Raw genomic sequence first — 7,525 nt, forward strand, 5'->3', positions numbered from 1 at the left:
AGCCACCGTGCTTGGCCACCGGAGTCACCATTGTTTTATTCCTTTACTTTCTCTAATAAACTTGCTTTCACTTTATGGATTTGCCTCGAATTCTTTCTTGCACGAGATCCAAGAATTCTCTCTTGGGGTCTGGAACAGTGCTCCTTCCCAGTAACATAAATATGTAATAAAACAAAGGTCCATAACTTGACCCAATTGGAAACACAAAATTTACTATAAGGATTTATATAACAAAGAGATAAAAGGGACCGTGATTGGCTTTTGTGCCTGTGCAGCATGGGCTTCAGATTAACAAATGCACCAACTGACAAAGCTTCATGAACTTAGTCAATGCTGGGACTCAAATTACAGTTATACCTGGGAATCTTACTAAATTTAAACACTGCAATGCCTGTAATCCTGGCAAAATAACTATAGAGGAAAAATAGCCATGCTTTATTTTAACTGTAGCTTTGCCTAAATTTCGCATAAGCATAATACTCATTGCCCTAAAACATGCTCTAACACAATGTAATATATATGATTCAATTAAGTCTTTGGCACCTACAAATTGGCTTGGACCTTGGAGGTCCCCAGTAAAAATAGTTAATATTGCTATAATTATGAGATAAATTGGACCTTGCAGGTCCCCAGTTAAAATAGCTAATATGCCTCTACGTAAGTTATAGCAAGATGTGTTAGTCTGCTAGGGCTACCAGACACTGGGTGACTTTAACAATAGAAATTTATTTTCTCACTGTTCTGGAGGCTGGAATTCCAAGACCAAGGTGCGGGGTATTTGGTTTCTCTGAGGCCTCTCTCCCGACCTGGGATGACCTTTCCTATGAGCACACCCAGCACTGAGGTCTCTTTATGTCTCCAGATTTCTTCTTTTATAGCGACACCTGTCATGTTGGATTACGGCCCACCTTAATAGTCTCACTTTAACTTAACCACACCCTTTAAAGGCTGTATCTGTAAATTCAGGCACATTCTGAGGTACTGGGGTAAGGGCTTCAGTATGTAATTTTGGGAGAGACACAATTCAGATGTACAGGACCTTCAAGTTTAAAACTTAATATATAAAACCTAATTAATAAAAGGGTGATTCTCTCTACTGCTTCTCCATTTGACAGCTCAGTCTTGCCTGTGCTTAAGCCTGGAAAAAAATAAATGGTGCTTCACAGTGGATTACTACAACCTTAACATTGTAATCCTTTCATTAAGACCCCATACCCAACACCCAGTATTATGGAACTTACTGACCCCATCCAATCAACAACTGGTAAATATTTTGCTGTTATAGATTCGGCTATCATGTTCTGTTCAGTGCCTATTTCAATAGCCTCTCTGCCTTAATTCACCTTCACCTGCAATGGGACACAGTACTTCTTCTCTAGGCTACCCATGGGGTATCCCAGCAGCATTGCCACCACATACAATCTTCATAGAGCTCTTAACTGCACCCAGCTTTCTCCAGGAGCTCAGGGTGCCCCAGACCTTCATCCCAGACAGCATTGCCCTGGAGCTCACAGCTGGAGATGACATCACCACAGACATCCCCAACCCAGCCCTGTCCTGCAAGCAGGATTCTGGCCTCCCTAGTTAGGCCTCAGAACTGGCTGATCACCTGGCTTCATAAACCTGGGTGTTTTCAGGGAAATTTTTGATCTCTACAAACCATGACATGTAGAGAGGGAGACATATCTGATTCAACAGTCCCTGATCCACTGATCCATGGACATATTTGCCCACAAGGAATAACCAAGAATCTCTCTCTGGTGGAGGTCGGGGGCATTACATGAGCTGAGTAGAGCTTAGTTTTTAATCCCTGGACATAGGCAAGGTGTTTAAGTTATTACACTTCCAAGCAGCATGGCCCTCACTCACTCAAGGTGAGAGAAATATTGCTGCAAAGGAACAGCAGCTGCATTGTTGGAGTTTCGCTTTTGAGGCGTGTGTGTGTGTGTTTTTGAGGCGTGTGTGTGTGCGTGTGTGTTGATTTCTTTCACAAAATACATTTTCAAATACTTCCTCACTCCAGTCAACATTGCCCCTTCCTTTTAAATAAATTTTTTGAAAACTAATAAGCCTATTTTATTTATTTACATTTTTTATTTACATTTCTTTACAAACTGTTCGCTATTAGTCTACAGTGAAAAGTCAACACTTTATAAAATAAGATTGGCATTTAAAAGCTTCTCAATTCTATTACTTTGAAAGGCTACGCCGATTTTCAGAAAGTCTGGGCTATTCAAAATATTTTACAAAATTCTGAAACTTTGAAAAGCTGCAAGATTTGGAGACAGCAAGACAAGGCGTTTTTTCTTATATCCAGTTTTGTTCGTTATATGATGAAATAAGCACTTTTTAAATTAACAGCTTGAATTCTAAAATATATTTTTGAAAATCAATAATGATTTTTGTAAAAATAGAAAATCTGTTGTACTTTTATCTTAAAATTCATTTCTTATCTATTTTTTAGATTTGATGTTTTGCCATTTTAAAGAATACTAGACAAGAGGATCTCAATTTGGATCACTATATTGGGCTCCTAATATCCTGATATAATTTTAAATCATCCCAAACAACGCATTATTACCATATACATCAGCATTTCCCAAACTGTGCTATAAGCTATGTATACTATTGATATTTTTGAGCTAAAATATACTTATAAATACATAAAAATATATTTATCTAGGTGTTGTTATGCAATAATGCACTTTTCAAAAAGAAATGATATACCAGCCTCAAGAATACCCGGAAGCTGCATGAAAATTCTTGATTCCTTTTATATATAGTGACAGAAAAAGATGTAAATCTAACAATTGGTTATTTTTATTGTATAAAGTTTTTTCTATAAGCACATGTGAATTAAGTATTCATTATTCCACATTCCCCATGTCACCAACGCTGGGTGCCCACAGCACAGTTTTTCTAACACTGCAGCTGCGGGGCTGAGGGTGGCAGACTGGGCACCTGCACTGAGCCACATTCGTCACACAGTCGGACCAGCCTTGAGCCGGGGGCAGAAACATCCTGACGTGAAAAGCTGTTTGCCAAGTACAATGACCACACGTTTCGTCTATTTTGAATACACCATCACAACAAACTCTACATTCTTGACAGATGAGACAGGCAGATACGATCTTTGAAGGCGAGTGAGAATGACGTTCACACAGACTCCCATCCTCCCTCACATGACGGGAGGATTAAATGGCGGCAGAGGGGTGGATGTTCAGCTCAGGGGCAGATTAGTGACACTGTCACAGCTATTTTAGGACCTGAAATATTTATATGATCCTATTCCAAACCCTAATACATAAACAATGAACTCAAAACTGTACACAAAGGGAAACAAAAAAACCACTCTGACAGTGTCCAGGTCCCTCATAAACTCCCCAGAAGTCAAGGAGGTCCAGGCTGTTCTCAAATTCCTGGGCTCAAGCGATCCGCCCACCTGGGCCTCCCAAAGCTCTGGGATTACAGGCATAAGCCACCACACACGGCCTAATAAGCTATTTTGATATGTTTGGAATGAATGTGTTTCCAAGGATAAAAGCTTACAATGACATCTTTCTTACCTGTAAGATACCCGAAGAGCAGAGAGAGGGTCCCCAGGTTGGCTAAGCATCCAGAACACTGGAGGAGCTTTAAAAACATAGATATGAATTAATGTGCTTCACCCCTTACTTACTGAGTCACAGTCCCAGGGATGGAAGCGCCCAGAGATCTGTCTTTTCAGAATTTCTCTGGCTCTCCAGGTGGTGCTGACAATCAGGCAGATTGAGAGCCAGTGCTGCAGGCAGCTCGTCCCAGACCTTGGGAGCAGGGGAGTCACCCAGGGCAAGGTCAGACTGAAGGTTCTGGTGCATCAAGGGTGGGGAGGGGCTTGAGAGTTGGCCTTTCCAACAACCTTCCCAGAGGGGCTGGTTTGCTGATCCTCAGACCAGGCTTTGAGGGTGCACAGCACTCTTCCTCTAGGTGTGTGTCCACATACCTGGCACCTTTGTTGTTGCATGGACCACGCTGTGAGTAGCAAGGTCACAAACTCCCTTGAGGGAGGGGAGTAGCTGGGCTGGGTTTCTGAGAGACCCTATTGGACTACTTTGGGCCTCCCTTCTTGAGAACCCAAAACAGCTGCTGGGTGTGCTGAAGCCATATTCACCCCACCACAAAGAGGACAGTCAGCACCTTTCTCCACACAACGGTATAAGGTTTTGTTTTCATATAAAACCTCAACAGATGAATGGGGCCATTATCAATCATTTTCAGAAAGAAAGGCTCAAATACCAACTATTTATTTTTTATGGAGTCTTGCTCTGTCACCCAGGCTGGAGTGCAGTGGCACGATCTCCACTCACTGCAACTTCTGACTCCCGGGTTCAAGCAATCCACTCACCTCAGCCTCCCAAGTAGCTGGGACTACAGGTGTGTGCCACACCTGGCTAATTTTTCTACTTTTAGTAGAGATGGGTTTCACCATGTTGCCCAGGCTAGTCTCGAACTACCCTGACCTGAAGTGATCCACCTGCCTCTGCCTCCCAAAGTGCTGGGATTACAGGTGTGAGCCACCGTACCCAGCCCCCAAATACCAACTATTCTTTAAAAAAAATTATGATTATGTTGGAGGCACAGTGGCTCATGCTGTAATTTCAATACTTTGGGAGGCCAAGGCAGGCAAATTGCTTGAGCCCTAGTGTTGGAGACCAGCCTGGGAAACATGGCGAAACCCTGCCTCTACAAAAAGTTTTTAAAAAATTAGCCGGGCATAATGGCATTCATCTATAGTCCCAGCTACTCAGGAAGCTGAGGTGGGAGGATTGCTTGAGCCCAGGAGGTTGAGGCTGCAGTGAGCTGTGATGGCACCACTGCACTCCAGCCTGGGTGACAGAGTGAGACCCTGTCTCAAAAAAATATATATATAATATATATTTATTATATATATTTATTATATATTATATATGTATATATTTATTATATATATATATATTATGTTGGGAGAGATGTCCCTCATAATTAAACTAGGTTAATACAGATGATTTTATTTAACAGCTGAAATCGTTCCGTTACCTGGGAGCTTGTTTTATATTTAGTTGATCTTGGAGGATCCATCATGAACCCCCCTAGAAGCGCCCACAGTTACATGTTCCATGAGTGCTTGATGGAAAACCATGTATTTCTAAGGCTCTGGTGGCAGGTAGCAGTTATGCGATGGCATGAGGAAAATCCATTTAGTAGAGTTGTCCAAAAGTGCAATGGCCTGGCTCGGTAAGCTATAAATTCTCTGTCCCTGTGAGGGGTAGAAAGTGAGGATGGAGAAGGAAGGAATATGCCAGACAGGGGTTGAACCAGATGGGCTTCTTCCAGCTGTCAGCTTCGTGACTACGGGTACTGTCCATGTCTCCAGGATCCACCTGGGATGCCTCTGATAATGTAACCACGTACCCCCATTTTTCTTAGGCAGTTTATTCCAACAAGTGAGCTATGGTGCAGGCATTGGGCCATGCGGTATCTGTTTGACTTTCAGGGCCTTAGGTCAGCTTGGTGGAGTTCTCTGGGTCCCTCTAGAGAATCATCCAACCCAGGGATGGCCTGCAGGGTCCCGCCCCACCACTAAAGCACTTACATTCACACAAAATCCTGGAGCTGAATGTTCTCAGCAGGCTTATTCCTCATAGCCAAAAGCTAGAAACAAATCCAGAGGTTCTTCGAGGAGCGAGTGGCAAAACAGTTGGGGTCATTGTGGAAATGGAGGGAAGCCTTTGGAGAGATGTATAGGAAGAACGAACAGGACTCGGTAATGGATTGTTCATGACATGGGGGGATACGGGCTGAAGAAACTCTCCTAGAGTCTGGAATGGGGTCCCTAGGTGAGCCGTCACACCATTTATTTAGACAGTAAGTCTGGGTCACAGCCAAGTCAAGGAAGATGACCTGGACGATAGAGTGGGATCAGTTTTAATCTGTAATGTCAAAGAGGCATTTCAGTCTGGAAATCAGCTAGGCAGCTGTACATATAATTCTGAGTGGAGATAAAATCTGGAGGTTGTAAGAATAGAGTTAATAATTAATGCTTTAAATATCAATTTTGTCATCCAGAGAGCTTGGGGTTCTTTTTTTCTAGCATACCAATAAAAGAATAACAGAGTCCAGGGGTGAGTTATGACACACTTCAGATTTTAAATCCCAAGCAGGGGTTGTGACCGCGCTGGCAAACCTTGGGGAGGAGCACAAGAAAGGCAGGATGAGAAGGAGAAGCATCGGCGTCAAGAGCCAGGAGTGAGATGGACCCCAGAAACAAAAGGAGCCACTTACCTGGACTGCTCCTTGGATGTGGTAAATGGAAAGTGGCCATTAGATTTTCCATCATGGAACTGTCAAAAGACAAAAGTACAACAGATTTAGTTTAAAGATCCTAATTGGCTTTATTTGCTATTCTAGAATCAGGCAACACTTCATTCCATAAAACAGACTGAGCGTTCCTCCAAGCAGAGTGGGGGAGATGGGCTTTATGGATAGAAAAGGCTGAAGTGGAAGCAAAGAACAAAGCATAGATTGGTTGCAAAGTTACTTTCCTTGTAAACATTAAAGCAGAGGGGAGGGACTGCTTATCACTCTGGCTAAACCTGGCCTGTTGGGGATTTGCCTTTTATCTCTCTGTGTCCTGACTTCTCAGAAGGTCAGATAAACAACTTAGTTTTGGTTTGGAGAAGTGGAACTTTAGCGCAAGGAACTCCAATCCAGTCTGGTCTTGTTACTGAACTGAACCTGGGTCTGCTTGCCCCGTGTGGTAAAACCAAACACCCACACCGAGGTTTGCAGCAGGAGAAAGGAGGGTGTTAACTTGCAGGACACCAAGCAAGGAGAATGGGGCAGCTTACGCTTCAGACCCAACCTCCTGGATGGCTTACAAGCAAGAGATTTTAAAGGCAGGGGAACAATTCAGGAAAGCAGAAGTTACAGGGAAACCATCAATCAATGCAGAGGGTATACATTGGTTTGGCCCAAAAAGGTGGAAGCTCTTGAAGCAAGGGGCTTACAGGTCATAGGCGGCTTCAGGATTCTTTGATTGCAATTGGTTAAGGAAGCCAGGCTTTGTCTAAAACTTGGGGTCAGCAGAAAGGAATGTTAAGGTCTGGCCTGTGGGCATGACTCTCTCCAGGCCCCTGAGAAAGAAATTTACAACAAAGAGCAGCCGTCAGAGTGCAGCCCTCAGCTCCCCGACATCTGAGGTCTCTGTGATGATGGTCAGTGTTTTCCATCTGAGGAGGGTCCGGGTTTCTGAAAAACCATTCAGGGACATATGCTAAGATGTAATCTTTAGTTTCAATAGGGGACCAAACACCTTGTGGCTCTGACTTACTTGAGTGGCTATTACTTGAAGCTATTATTCCCTTCTTGCTTATCAGGTGGCTCATTTACTTCTCAAGGCCAGCTAGGTACCTGGAATTTCCCTTGAAGGAAATCAAGATTTTCCTTTGTTTCCGTGCTGGAGAAGGCCTAGCAGGCCTCTAATAGGGGTCCCTGCTCCATCTCAGTC

The sequence above is a fragment of the Gorilla gorilla genome, chromosome 4 (genome assembly GCF_029281585.2).
Source record: "Gorilla gorilla gorilla isolate KB3781 chromosome 4, NHGRI_mGorGor1-v2.1_pri, whole genome shotgun sequence".
In the NCBI taxonomy this organism is placed as follows: Eukaryota; Metazoa; Chordata; class Mammalia; order Primates; family Hominidae; genus Gorilla; species Gorilla gorilla.